The 15,351-nt window shown below is 38.6% G+C and overlaps 1 long non-coding RNA gene across 1 annotated transcript in view; it reads left to right on the top strand.

The window, feature by feature from the left end:
- Positions 1–1,095: 1,095 nt before the first annotated feature.
- LOC127550700 (uncharacterized) overlaps positions 1,096–15,351 on the top strand; it is a 49,584-nt gene continuing 35,328 nt past the window's right edge. The window contains exon 1 of the long non-coding RNA XR_007950933.1: positions 1,096–1,195. This is a non-coding gene — a long non-coding RNA (uncharacterized LOC127550700). The remainder of the gene's footprint in view (positions 1,196–15,351) is intronic.

Raw genomic sequence — 15,351 nt, 5'->3', positions numbered from 1 at the left:
TTAAAAAAATTCTTTGGGCATAGATCTTATCTTTATTTATCATTTGGGGAATGGCTTTTTTTTTTTTAAAATAAATTTGACTCTGTTTCCTATGCATTTGAAAAATAAGGTTTTCATCTGAGAAACTCCAAAATTATTTTCACAATTACTATTGCTAACTATAATTTCCATCCATTTGTTCTATTCTCTCTCTTTTTCCCTTGTTCCTCCTTAAAAATTTGACATTCATTTCTATAAGATCTTGTGTTCCCCTCCCCAAAACAGCAAGCAATCTGATATAAGTTATACATGTGCAATCCTTTTAAAGTTATTTCCATATTCATCATGTTGTGCAAGAAAAATCAGATCATAAGGGGAAAAAACAAACAAGAAAAAAAAAGGAAACAAAAACAACAGCAAAAAGGTGAAAAGACTATGCTTTGATCCACCTTGTCTCCATAGTTTTCTGAAGGTAGATGGCATTGTCCATCCCAAGTCTATTGTAATTGCAGTGGATCACTGTATTTCTGAGAAGAGCTAAGTCTATCATAGTTGATTATCACATAAGCTTGCTGTTACTAATAAAAAAAATTCTTAGTTAATTACTTGCTAGCACTACCTGGCAAAAAAGTATTCTAAAGAAATCTGTCCTCACTTGAGAATATGAGTGGAGTTTAAGCCAGTAAGTACTTATTTCTCCTTTCTTTTCTACCTGATTCATCTAGGTGAGGACCTGTGGCTCTAAGAAGCTACAGATGACCAGTGGCTATACTCTGGCAAACCATCTTGGCAGAGGGGCTAAACCAGATTGAGGGGAACACAGCCTCAAACCTGTCAGTGAGTTGGTGCATTTCCTTCCCAAGCATGGGAACATTTCCCTCCAGGCAAAATGGACAAATGAGAATAATTTGTTTCAACAGCCATGAAGGTGGCTGAAGCAGGCTCTGTCAAGGACTTAGAATTTAGTCAGGCATGAAAAATACCAAGGTATACCAAGGTCACCAACTGTATCCTGGGCCAATGCCAGTCATCCTGACTTTTCTCTTACCACTAGACTTCCAATTACTCTGGAAGACAGAGGGAGTCTGATGACTTTGCAACTCTGACTCATTTAAATCCAATTCACAAAGGAGTCAAGACATCATTCCTCAATCTCTTTGGTCCTCATTGGGGAAAAATAAAAGAGAAACAACATCAAGAACATATTATGGGCAAGGTAAGAATAATGCTATCTCTATATGTTGTGTGGTCTCTTTCCAAACACTGAAACTGGGGCTCTGGGCAATGGATAGTTCAGGTTGAATATCTGATCATTAAGTACTATTTGCCAGCCACTCTGTTAAGTGCTAGGATACAAATTAAGCAAAAAGAAATGTTCTCAAGAAACTTACATTATAAAAGAGTAAGATGACAAATTTTTCTTGTGACTGATTCTTCATGACCCCATTTGGGGTTGTCTTTTTGTTGTTGTTGTTATTGTTGTTGAGGCAATTGGGGTTAAGTGACTTGCCCAGGGTCACACAGCCAGGAAGTATTAAGTGTCTGAGACCAGATTTGAACTCAGGTCCTCCTGACTTCAGGGCTGATGCTCTATCCCCTGTACCACCTAGCTGCTCATTTGGGGTTGTCTTGACAGAGATCTGGAGAATTCGCCATTTTCTTATGCAGTTCATTTTACAGATAAGGAAACTGAGGCAAAAAGGGTTAAATGACTTGGCCAGACTCACACAGCTACTAAGTATCTGAAGGCAGATTTGAATTCAGGAAGATGAATCTTCCAGCTTTCTATCCACTGCTCCAGGATAATACATAAAAGAGACCTAAAAATCAAAGGAAGAGAGATGGCAGGTTGGAGTAGGACCAGGTAGAAAGGTAGTCCAGGAAGTCATAGGCTGAACCAAGTTAGAAGTGATTATCTTTGGAGTGGGAACTTCCTCTAATGGAAGTTCTAGGGAAGATCTCATCAATTGGAGGAGAAGGAGGCTATAGGAATGGAGACATAGCCAGTACGAGAAGGTCACTGGGAAAGAGGTGGAGAAGTAGCTGTATCAAAGACAAGTGAGTGCTTTTTCATTATCTACATTCTGACCTCGAGTTTCAAATCGTCTTTTTCTGTTCTGCCCTTTCCAAATCAAAGATCATTCTCCTTGGCAGAAAAAACAAAAAAATCAAAATGACACTTGAGATGTTTCTTCTCTTTCTTATCTGATATCATTCCATTTATCCTAAGCAGTAATCCTGTGATGCATAAAAAGGTTGAAAGATATAGTTTCATCATGATAGCATATGATTTATAAAAAGAACAAGGGCACTCTAGAAAGTCAAAAACCCCTCAGGGAACCCACTCAATGCTTATATGCCCTTTAAAAAATGGGTGTTTCAGTAGGGTGGCAATCAATTTTGATTGGTTAAAAAGTAATGAGAAGAATAGATATTATAATGAGAGGCGGTCTTATTCTAATAAAGGGATAGGGGATTTGACTGATCACTCTGTATCCTTCAAAGAGACTTATCTATACACATACCACCTCAGCTAGGTAATCTAGACAAAAGGGAAAAATCTACTTTTCCCCTGACTTGTATGAGTAAAAACACAATGGGCTGGAATCCATTTGGTTCATCCAAACTAAAGTTTCTTTACAGATTTTTTTTTAACAGATCTGCATTTTCCCTTTTATTATCAGTTCTGCACTTCAAAGGCTGCTTGAATAACCTACAGGGACTAATTTCTGAATGAGAAAATAGAAAAGGGGAAAGGGGAAAAACGTTGGTCCTAATTCAGTAACTTTATTAATATAAAAGAGAAACAGTTATTTCTTTATCCTTTTTTAAAAATTTTCTACTTTTATTCAATATAAGTAAAACCAATCAGTCAGCTAATAAGCATTTATTAAGCTCCTAATATTTGGCAGGCTCTTGGGTAGACCAAGGGGATACAGACACAGAAAGAAGAAAGAGAGAGAGAGAGAGAGAAAGACAGAGAGAGAGAGGGGGGGGGGAGGAAGGAAAGAAGGAAGGAAAAAAGGAAGGAAGGAAGGAAGGAAGAGGAAGGAGGGAAGGAGGGAAGAAAGGAAGGAAGGAAAGAAAAGAAGAAAGAACAAAAGAGAAAGGCAAAAAGAAAGGAAGAAAATCCTTTCTTTTAAGAAAGGAAGAAAAATGAAATGAAATAGTCTTTGAATGTAGTGAAGAGATTTAAGAATATGTCCTTAAGAAAAGAGATAGTTTCATTTTTGTATTTGTATCCCCAGTGCCTAATATAAGTGCTTGCTTAATACTTTTTGATTAAACAACTAATGTTCATAGATGTCCATGCCATGCTTTCAGATGCATCTTTCACAACTTGCCCTTGTTTCCATCTTTTGTCCATATCTTTTAAAAAATCTAAAGGGATTTGTAAACTGCCTGTTTATTCATGCCAGACTTTTTAAACAACTTCCCCTTTTCCTTAGTGTCTTCAGAATTTTGTTTTTCAGCATCTCCTGGCTCACTTACCCTGACAAATTCTAGACCATGAAATTTAGTCAATTATTTCTCTGAAGCCTTAAAAATCTATTGTTCTCAAATCTAGAATGCATGCCAAACTTTGCTTAGCATTTTCTTCGTTATCTTCTTTATTCTTTATTTTTGTATTTATTCTTTATACATGCTCAGAAGAATAATAAAAGCTTAAGTAAATTGCCATGGATAATAAATAATAATAATATCCCCACTCATGTTTCAGACCAAATTTAGTCCTAGGTGAGCAGGGCCTCTAAAAAGAAAGGTTAGAATTCTTTTTCTCACACAAAATTTGACCCCTTACATCATACTATTCTGATGCCCCAGGGAGGAATTACTTATAGAATAGGTTTTTGACTAATGTCTTTGATTTCCCCAAAAGAAGGAGTAGAAAGTTATACTGTACATGAACCCTGTATAGGATACATCTATTTCCTTCATACAAAATAAATACTGTATTTGAAGGCTTACAATTCATATTGGCAAGACTTAATTAATCATTAGCTGATAACCACTGTCTCAGTCTTTTAGGGGGTTGAGTCATAAACATTGAAACATGAAGAAGTTTATAGGATTGCCAAATAAGTATTCACCTTGGCCCTGCACTGTCTAAGTAACTCTAGGAATCCATGTGTTCTAACAATCCAGTACAAAACTTGGGTTAATCCTTCTGCCAGTGATTATTTTCTCCATTGAAGTAATTCCCCTTCAGTCAACTTTAATCAATGAACCCAAGACTTTTCTTCCGAAACTTAAAACACCTCATCTTCAGATCATTGTACAGTCATCTACTCAGCAACAGAAACACAAAGCAGAAGAAGCATTCAGGAATCCAGCGGAAAACTCATTTAGTTAAGTTCCTTACTCTGGCTTTCAGTTGGGAGAGATCACTGTGTGGATGGGATTGAGAAGGGTCAGACTTCTCCTCTCCCTCACTGGAAGTCTCAGTTACATGTTGCTACCTAAATGGTGAAAGGTAAATAATTCTCTTTATAAAAGTGAACTGAGTCATCAATTCTTCCTGCTCATTGTTCCAATAAAAGAGGGGCTCCTTTATCATTTCAAAACACAAATCCAAGAGCATTGAGTCATACATATCCAGAATTAGAAGGACAGATTTGCACAGGCTCTATTCAGTTCATGTTGCAGTCTCTGTGTTTGCTTGAGAACCTTCTCCCAGTGTATCTGTGGTTAGAATACCTAAATTTTGTCAGCCCTCATTTTCTTTTCTCTTTCCTCAAGCTTGTTCTTTTTCATGTGGGTTCAAGTAAAGTGTCTTACAGTCAATAAAGAAGATTAAAGCGGTGGCTTTTCCCCAGAAAGAATAGTTGGATCATTCTATTTCCAAGGAATGGGTTGCCTCAGGATTTAGAGAAATTCCCATTGTTGGGGTTTTTTAAATGAAGGCTGAGTGATCACAGGATTTTATAGAGATTTTCTATTGATAAAACACTTTTTCATTAGATGACCTCTATGGTCCCTTTTTACTTCATTTTTATGATTCTTAAGGCAACTTTATAAAATAAAATCTTGGATTTATATGTTATCTTTCTAGATACATCAAAAATTTTTTAGAAGTAGATAGGACCTAAATTATAAATAAAATCACCTTTCTTCTTAAGACTTTATTACTTTAATTTCAAATTTAGCCTCATAAGTGATACCATCATTCTTTTTTTTTTTTTTTTAATGAATGAGAAAGTTAAAACATAACAAATAGCTTCCACAAAGCCATGCAATTGAACAAATGGAAGAACCTGGCCTGAAATCCAAGTGAGAAACTGCATTTTAGCTCATACTATCCATGACTGAACTGTCTCATATGGTAAGCCTTTCCATTAAGTTCTGAAGTCTTGGATTTAATAAACAAATTCAGAATCAATCTTTTGACATACTTCGGCTTAATTACCTTTGTTCCTTGACTTCTTTCAGTTATTCTCTTTCCAAAACAAAAGAATCAAAATCAGATTGGAGTAACATCAATGAAACATGTCTTTTGTGCAAAATGTTTTTTTTTTTTTTTTAAGTCATGATTATCTATGGTTTTTCATTACAGAAGTATCTTCATGGTCACTTTGATTGGCTTCTTTATATTAATGGCTAAAGGAGGCACAATATTCCACATAGGGCTATGTATGTGTAATACAAGTGGGGGCAGGGAATGAAAGGGAGTGAGATAATAAGACTTTTTGTTCTATTTGCTTCACTGGCTTTTTTTTTTTCCAGCTTTTTACTTGTAGTAGCAGCCTTTAGTAAATAGCCTAAAGTGAATGCTTAGTTCTTTGTTAAGACATGATTGGTAAGTCATAAAGTCTTTCAAACTGATAAGCGTCAGCTACAAGGCAGTGGATCAATTTCTGAACCTAAAGATGGGAAGAACTGCATTCAAACCCAGTCTCAGACACTGTGTAATTCTAGACAAATCATTTAACCTGTGTCTGCTTTAGCTGGATTCCCAACCTATAAAATAGGAATAATACTAGTACCTACTTCCCAGAGTTCTTGTGAGGATTAAATGAGAAAACTTAGGTAAAATGCTTTGCAAACTCTAAGGGCCAAATATGACTATTTATTATAGCTGGCTGTTATTATAATTAGTTAGGATTCTTTCTCTTATGTCCATTATTTGACAGTTTCCCCTTTTTAATGCCAATTTAGAAAGGTCTAGAATATAAAACTCCTGTTCAAGGAAACCTGAAGCATACAATAAGACAGTAAAGAAAATCATCTTTATTGAGGAAAGATGCTCACAGAATGAAGGGAATGTCAGAGAGGATGGACATAGGGCTATCTGCTGCAATACTGGACTGAGTTGAGCATGTTGCCTGGAGAACTGGAGGGAATGAGATACACTTCCCCAGTGTATCAAAAACATCTGGTAGATTTTTGTAGGGTCCTCATCTGGATCAAGTATAACCTAGCATTAGGGATAGGAGTGAGGAGCTTGGATCTAGGGATTGGTGCCCAATCACAGAAGTGAAAGTGGGGAAATAACACTGAAATTAATTATTTCCTCAAGAGGAAAAGGAAGCTTTGTATTGTTAATGCTGGCTCACTCTGATAGAGTGACTCAGGGGTTTTTGAGCTTCCTATTCATTTAAAGAGGTGGAAAGGCTTCAGGTGCTCTTACATTTCCATAAAGAAACCCATCTCTCACTTCTAGGTCCGTTCCTATAGTCGTCTAAGAGTTCTTTGCAATTTATCCCCATCTTTTACGTTTTGACATCTGGAAGAGTTTTGTTACCTTCTGAGGATTTGAGGATTTCCCTATTTCTTTTTCTAAGTTATTTATCAATCTTTTAAAGAAATCTAATCCTACTTTTCCCAAGTTACTGGCTGTTTAAACATTTTCATTTACCATTTCTCTTTATCATTAGTTTCCTGTCTTCTAACTAGTTCACAATAAAATATTTCTAAACCTTCAAGTTTCACTATAACCTTCATACTGTCATAGCCTCACTAAAACTTAATTTTAAAAAATGTTTTTGGACTGGGAACTTTATCAAAGATACTTTGACATCCATTTACTGATCATGTCTATGTTGAGGTGTAAGAGTACAGAAGTGCTCAAATCCTACCCCCCAATAGGGGTTTCAGAACTCTCCCTATATAAATCACTCAAATGTTGGGGTATAAGTTGTATCTTTCAAATATAGGATTTTGGGTCAGTATCAAGAGGTATCTCAAAAGAATTTGTAGGCTTAGACCATCTCCAAATCAAGAGGCAAAGATTTTTTTATTATTATATTTTATATAATTATTTTTATTATTATGTTATTGACTGGGGAGCAAAATTCCAAAAGAGAATTAATTATTAATTAATCAAATCATCAAATATTATTATTAATAATAATTAATAAGGAGTGTGTGATATGCAACTCACCCAATAAATCTCAGAGATCTCTCAAAGTGCAAGAAGAAAGTTTATTTAATTCTCATGAGAAACAGGCAATCACTCTTACCATATGGAGAGGGTGCACGGCAGAAGGGGTGATATATAATTTCCTTGATGCAATATTGACCCTCAGAGCCCCCAGCTCATCCTCATTGACTGAGAATGTGATCTTAGATTCTAAGCACGAAAACTACAACGAATGGGGAAGCAACCCACAGATTCAAATTTAGACAAAGACATTCCTTTTACTGACCCTGGGACGTGTGCTTTCAATGTATGAGAGATATGGGTTGAGTCAATCCACTCTACACTCTCCCAGACTTGCTCCTCTCCGCATGTCCTGGGAACTATTTGTCAATGAGGAAAGGCAGGGGAAAATAGGAACCTGATGCCATAGCTTAGTTAATTTAAACTTTGTCTTTTGAAGAAATATCAAATTTTCCATTCAGTCCCTCCTTTTTATTTAGATGAAATTTCTTCATATTTTTGTAAGATTAATTCACACTGTTGGTCTGACTGTCACCCTCAGGATCCTCTTGTCCCACAGTGTTGTCCTTTCAAGATTTACATCCTTGTTTGGTTGAAAGTGATGATCACCAACTTGTTAAGGCTATTTTGAGCTACTCCAGTTATTAATTGAATTAAGCAGGGAAAGCAGATGGGTAGTAAAATGATTCTACTCAAAGCCATCAAGGTGAACCAGAGAATTTGTTTCCACCAACTCCCATTAAACCAGGACCACCATGGTGTTTCAAAGGGAGAGTTCCAAGTTTGTATTGGAACATGCACCAGTTTCCCTTAGTAATTTTTTTCACTATTTGTCTATTATCATCAATTTTGATACAACAGCTAGTTAGATTCAGTTTCCTGCATACCCCTCCCTCCTCAGCTAATAAGTAATCCAACACTAGTCTGTGTTATAAAATTGTTTCTCTAGTCTGGGTGGCTTGGTCACCTAAAAGATCTAGTGCTCTGGCTGTTTGGTTAGTTATAATCTCCATAACCACTTGGAGTCTAATTATCCTGTTCAATATGTAAATAGGATTTCTGTAGCCCCAGTTCTGTAGCTCTTGGGCCCAGATTGATGGACCATAAGTTTGGATAATTTTTTCAGGTGGCCAGGTATCTCCCCAGCCATTTGTATCCCCAGCTTGTGTAATGGAGGTGTCCAGACTTTGCTTTTCTCTTTCCAAGCTATCATACAATTGAGCATTCAAATGATTCTTTCCTGAATCTGGAAGAAAAAAGAACTTGGGTCTAATCAGACCAGTATGGCAACTTCCTGTCCAGTTTACCAGGAGATGTATATAGACTGTTAGCCCACATATCCAATAAGACCCTTTAGAGCTGGAGCATTGTTGTGGAGCAACCTTTTTCCATAAGCTGTTGGGTAATAGTGTAAGATACTGGGGTCTAGTGGACTTCCTACCAAAAAGGTGGAGTTACATCACCATAACTGCAGTTCCTCTTTCCATATATAAGTGTTTTGTTTGTCTTGTCCCTTTACCAGTTTTCCAATAATTAGTCTTATTATTGATACTCCAAAAGCCTTTGAGCATTTTTAGTTCCTTTTTCTCATTTTCCCACTTCCAACTTAATTTAGCTTTTTCCTTCCAGGCTGAGTACTATTCTGACTTATGCAATACCACAGGTTATCTCCCATGCTGCCCTCAATACAATCTCTGATTTGATTAGCCTTAAGTTGGCAACTTTGGTGGGATGTGGTTGATAGAATCCCGTACATGTACAAGGCATCTTTCGACCATTCTGATACACAATTCCCTCTGAACTCCACCTCCCATCATATTTGGTACAATCAATAGCACAATTAGGGAGTCCTTCCTCTTCACAATGGAGTTTCTGAGTAAAAGTCCGCTCACATTCACTTACTCCTAGTTCTATACCTTGTCCAGTAGGATTCAGACAGTAGACTCCCTTCTGCTGAATTGCTAATGTCCAAGAATGTTCCTCTTGCCTGGACCAGAATCCAGTTCCATTATATAATACAGATCTGTGGCTGAGGAGCCAGGCTGGACTCAGCAGAATTTGCACCCAAGGCCACTGACACAGCCATTGAGACCCTCCACAAATCCAACAGTTAGAAAGATTGAAGGTTGAGGCTATGGTCTTTATCAATAGTTCAAAATTATTCTGTAGGTGCAACAAGGAGATAGGGGCTAGCCAGACAAAAGGTGTAAAGAGGAGTAAAAATGCTAAGGAAACCCCCATTATGTAGCACTGAAATTACACTTCTGGAGGAAAAACAGGAGGGATCCCTCAGAAAAGATGATGGTGTCTTCACAAATGGAGACTAAGCACAAACAAAATCACCAACGTGAGGACCAAAAGGATTGAACCCTCTTTCCCAGGAATTTCTAAGCACTTATAAGTCAGGAGGCTGATCAGTAAGATGTCTTTGCCGAAGGTGGAATTTCAGGTCACCTTGGGCCTCAGATGTCCACTCGGGCTTCAAGGGAGGAGCAGGTCCTTTTATACGAGTGTGGTGAGTCCAACTACATTCCTGAGTACAGATGGCTGTGTCTGAAATCAATAAAACTTGAAAGAGGCCATCACAGCCTGGGTTTAATTTTCCTTCTTTCTATACTTTTATATATATCCGATCTCCAATTTGGAATTTGTATATGAGAAAACCCAAAGGGAGAGTTTGGACAATCAACCCTTTATGCTGTAGTTCTTGTAGGTGAACTATTATGGTCTTAAAATACTTTCTTAGGAATAAATCTTTGGTATCAAATATAGGATTCCAGGTTAGTTGTGGAGAGGGAGGAGGGGTGAGGAAGGAATGGCCATATAATAACTCATAGGGTGATTACCCAATATCCCGTCAGGGTTTGGTTCTGATTATTACTAAACATTTAGTCCATAGTAAGTAGGTTTCCATTGCCAATTTAGTTAATTGTCTTTTGATTTTCTGATTCATCCACTTAACCTTGCCAGAAGATGGAGGGTGCCAGGGGGTATCAAAATCCCAACTGATTTCTAGTGCTTTGGCTAAGTTTCTCAGAATCTTGTCTATGAAATGAGTTCCCTGGTCCGAGTCTATCCTCTCCACTATTCCATATCTAGGGATGATTTGGTCTAATAAAGTCTTGATCACTGTTGAGGTGGCTGCTTTGGACAAGGGGAAGGCCTCTGCCCAGGAAGTCAGATGGTCCATTATAACCAGCAGATATTTGAGACATCCTACAGGGGAAAGTTCAGTAAACTCCAGCTGTATGCTCTGAAAAGGTCTTAGACCAGACAGTTGGCCACCTTAAGGTGCATGGCACTGAGCAGCCTTGTTTGTCTTTCAACAAACCAGACAGCTATCCACCAATTGATGGGCCAAGGTATGTAACCCAGGAGTTAGTATGGCATTACATAGATCCTGAACATCCCAGTGACTCCCTTGGTGTAAGTACTGTAGGACCTGTCTCATGCCTACTGTGCTCAGTACCTCTCCGCCATCTGGTAGGAACCAGCCTCCATCTATCCATTCAATCGCTCCAAGGGACCGAGCTTTTTCAATTTTTTCCTCTGTGAAGGTAGGAGAGGGCAAACCAGGGAGAAGTAAGCAAACATATCTGGATTTCCATCCCTCCGCAGCCTCTCCTGCCTCTTCATCTGCTAAAAGGTTTCCTCGGGCTTCAAAAGAGTTACTGTCCTGGTTCCTCTCACATGTATTATGGCTATATTCCTGGGTTTTAGTATGTTCTCTAACATCTTTCAGATTAATGTATGATGTGCTAGTTCTCTCCCTTTATTATTCACTAATCTTCTTTCAAATTTTTCCAAATACATGAATCACTGCCCATGTGTATTTGGAATCTGTATAAATATTTCCATCCTTTTCATGTAATAGTCCCAAGGCCTGATTGAGTGCATATAGCTCACAGGTCTGTGCTGACCAGGTGACTGGTAATCCTCCAGATCTCACAACAGAGGTCATATCCCTATCAATAATTGCACACCCATTCCATCAATGAACCAATTAAGCCCTCCTGGCAATGGGACTCTTGCAGATCTGCCCTTACCCTAGTTTGGTATTCTACTAATTCCATACAGCAATGTTCTCCATCTGGGTTATAATTTGGGTTTGAAGTCAGGAATGATTCTGGATTTAAGTTATGATCTTGGGATATCACCAAATCATCCCTTTCTAATAATATAGCTTTATATTTCCTGGAATCAGTCAGCCACTTGCCTGCCTTCTGATTTAGTATAACTCTAACCTGATGAGGAGCACTAACAATGAGACTTCCTCCTAAAGTGAGTTTTCTACTTTCTTCCACTAGAACAGTTATGGCTACAACTGCCTGAACACATGTGGGCCAACCCCTTATTATAGAATCTAATACCTTAGACAAAAAAGCCCCAGGTCTCCTTTGGCCTCCTCTTATCTGGGTGGAAACTCTAATGCAATCCCACCATCAGTCACATTCACAAAAAATGAAAAAGTTTTTCTAATATTGGAAGAGCTAGCACTGAGGATGACATAAGCATTCGTTTCAATTTTTCAAAACTTTGCTCCTCCTCAGAGTCCCGGCTGATACAATTGGAACTTTGTTCCCACAAATATTGATATAGAGGTTTAGTGATGCAAGCAGAGGAGTCAATCCAGGCTCTATAGTATCCTACTAAGCCCAGGAACTTCCTCAGCTCCTTTTTAGTCTTTGGTAATAGAGTATGTAATACCCTCTGTTCTAGCTGGATCCAATTTCTTACTCCCTTCACTGATCAGGTGCCCTAAGTATTTAACCTCCCTCTCCACAAATTGAAGTTCTTTCTTTGAAACTATGAATCCTGATTTCCCTAGGAAATTTAGTAAATTAATAATACTTTTACTGGTGTTTTCCCTCTTATACCCAGTAATCAACAGATCATCTATATATTATAAAACTTTAGTTCCTGTAATTGGAATAAAGCTTTCTAGGAATTTTTCCAATACCTGGCCAAACAAATCTGGCGATTCTTTGTTGCCCTGTGGATGATCAGACCATTGAAACTGGCCCTTTCTATAAGTATAGGGGTCCTCCCATCCAAATGCAAAAATCTTTCTGTTGTCCTCCTCTAAGGAGCATCTCCAGAATGCATCTTTAAGATCCAACACACTAAACCATTTACTGCAACTCTGGATCTTTCCCAGCATAGTATATGGGTCTGGTACAATAGGATGGGAAGACAGGACTATTTTATTAATTTCTTTTAGATCTTGTACTAATCTGAGTGTGCCATCTTTCTTTTGGACTGGTAGGATGGGGGTATTGAAAGATGAAATACAAGGCTCAATTACTTTATTTTTCCGGAGCCCCTGTATGAGAGATTCAACTCCATTCTACCTTCATTAGAATAGGATATTGTCTAATTCTTACCACCTCCTTTGGGTCTAGAAGGGCAATTTTTATAGGGGAAATGTCACCTCTACCTGGGTTAGCAAATCTTGCCCAGACATCTGGGAAGATTTCTATTAATTCCACCTCTTGGAACTTTGCCATTTTGCTGGAACATATATTTACCCCTTTTGGTATCAAGGCTATTCCTAGTTGAGTAATTAAATACCTTCCCAGTAAATTTGTCCCAGCTTCAGGAACCAGAAGTAGTTCACAGAATATTTCCTGAACCCCCATTCTGATTTTACATCTTTTGGTTATGGGAACTAGAAAACTGTCTCCTTTTTCTCCTGAGATAATCAATGTTTCTTTAGATAATTCAAACCCAGGAGGAAGCTGTATGATTGAGGTTTGAGCAGCTTCTGTGTCTATGAGGAAACATTGTTCCTCTTTTTGGGACTTAAATTTACTAAGGGCTCCAGGTAGGTGCTGAAGAAGTCTTGACTTGCCTAATCTTCACCTAGTTCTATGAGGGAATATACTTGTTGTTCCTTCTTTCTTTGTGGATACTTTCACAGAATGTGCCCTTTTGCCTGGCATTGCCAAATTTGATCGGGGTCTGCCTTCCTCACTCCTTCTCCCTGAAAGTTCTTCCCCTTGAGGGGCCCTTATCAGCAAAGCCTCAGCCACAGCTCACTGGTTGGGATCTCTCCCTTTGTCCATGCTTCTCTTTGTCTCCTATTCCACTTACATCTCTTATAGCTTGCATTAGAATCCTAGCCTTCTATTTCTGTTTCTCCTCCTCACTTTGGGTATAAACTTTAATTACTTCCTCTAGAAGAGTAGCAAGTGATTTATAATTCCACCTCTCTAACTTCTGTAACTTTCTACTAATGTCTGGCCAGGCATTTGTTATAAAATGTAATTTCAAAGTTGCTTCAGTTTCTGGATCATCTGGATCCAGACCAGAATATTTCTTCATACTTTCTTTTAGTTCATTCAAATATTCTGCAGGAGATTCCTCCTTTCCTTGTGTCACTATAAAGGCTTTCTTAAGATTCTGTGTTCTGAGTACTGTATTTCTGAACCCTGTAACAATTAATTCTCTCAAATCCTGTAGGTCTCACTTGTGAGCTATTATGATGGTCCTATAGGGGATCACTTAACGGGAATTTTTGGTTAGTGGGAGTTACTCCCTCCCATTCTTTCAGAGTTGCCTGCCTCAGCATTCCCCATTCTTCCTGTGTAAAAAAAGTATTTAAAATTGACATTAATTCACCCCAGGTATATAAGGTTGGGGCCAGAAACTGATTGAATTGTTCTGCCAGCCCCATGCGGTCCTCCATTAGGGATTTCATTTCCTTCTTAAAGCTCCTAACCTCAGTCATGCTGAGTGGAGCATTCACATATCCCATGGTCCCTGGCCCAGTGGGAATCTCTCTCAGAGGGTACTCTCTAGCTTGTGGCATCCTGGGATTTGGTGATTTTAAAGGGAAGTTTTCAAGAATCTGTTGCAACTGTCTGATTTCTCTCCTTAGAGAACTATGCAGCCCTGTCAGAGTAGGGGTAAAGGGAGCAATAGTGATGGGGGAACTCCGATACTGTTCTGACTTTGGGGGGAACTCTTGAGAAATCCTCCTTGAACTCTTGCCTCTGTGAAAGACCCACCCCAGGGAATCAAGATAAAGTGGTTTCATTATGTTGTCTTATATGGGACTAGTTGAGTCCAGGACCACTCCTACTTAGCTTGAACTTAAGTGGTCTCATTTAGCTGGAGAACTAAATTTCTATCAACCGCTATTGAACTGAAAATTGGCTCAAGACCACTTGCAGTAAACTGTCCCATTCTACTGGAAATTTAAGCCTGGGGGCAGTAATCTCATTCAACTGAAACTTCTATTCAATTCAAAGATCTCCGTCTGATTTCAACTCAAACTGCTCTCAGCTCTCAGCCAAGATAAAATAAACATCTGCTCACTCAATTCTTTGTAGAGGACCTAAAAGCAGGACCATGCCATGCCAAGGAAACTCTCTCTCCCCTTGGCAAAGCTGCCTGTCAGGACCCCTGTCTGCTGAGAAGACACCCTTTTCTCAGCGTTAACCCCTCTTTTTCTGTCTGCCAGGATTTCTCTACACTTCTTGTTTCTCTTTCTGTCAGGACTCCTCTGCTAGATTTACTTTTCTGTCGGGACCTTGCCACTGAGGAAGTTAGCCTCTTAGCAAAGGTTGACTTCTCAGTGCCAATAAACTTTTTGCCAGTCTAACTTTTTGGAGTTGTAAATTCTTTTACGAAGGACCTGCACCAGCCAGAAGGGGTTCCCACAATTTTCTGCTCGGCACCAAACCTCATCATTTGGTTCCCTGACCGGGAATTGAGGGGATCCAAACCTCATCAATAGCAGCAGGAGTGCAAGCAGAAGGGGAGTTGAGGTAAGGGGGAGGAAGAGAAAGAAGGGGATCCCACCCCTCCTCCTTTTTCACTGTCTTTCCCCCAGGAAGCCACAAGCTAGCATATATAATCTCCTTTGCTTCAGATTCCTTTGCATTAATAAATAGATTCAATTTTTGACACACCAATCTTCAGTGGAAGAGAGGCCATATGATTTCATTCCCTATATTCCTGTTTCTCCAAACAAAACAACAGTATTT

The sequence above is a fragment of the Antechinus flavipes genome, chromosome 1 (genome assembly GCF_016432865.1).
Source record: "Antechinus flavipes isolate AdamAnt ecotype Samford, QLD, Australia chromosome 1, AdamAnt_v2, whole genome shotgun sequence".
Lineage (NCBI taxonomy): Eukaryota > Metazoa > Chordata > Mammalia > Dasyuromorphia > Dasyuridae > Antechinus > Antechinus flavipes.
Note: the sequence above shows the minus strand (reverse complement) of the source record. Positions and strands in the feature narration are given on the sequence as shown.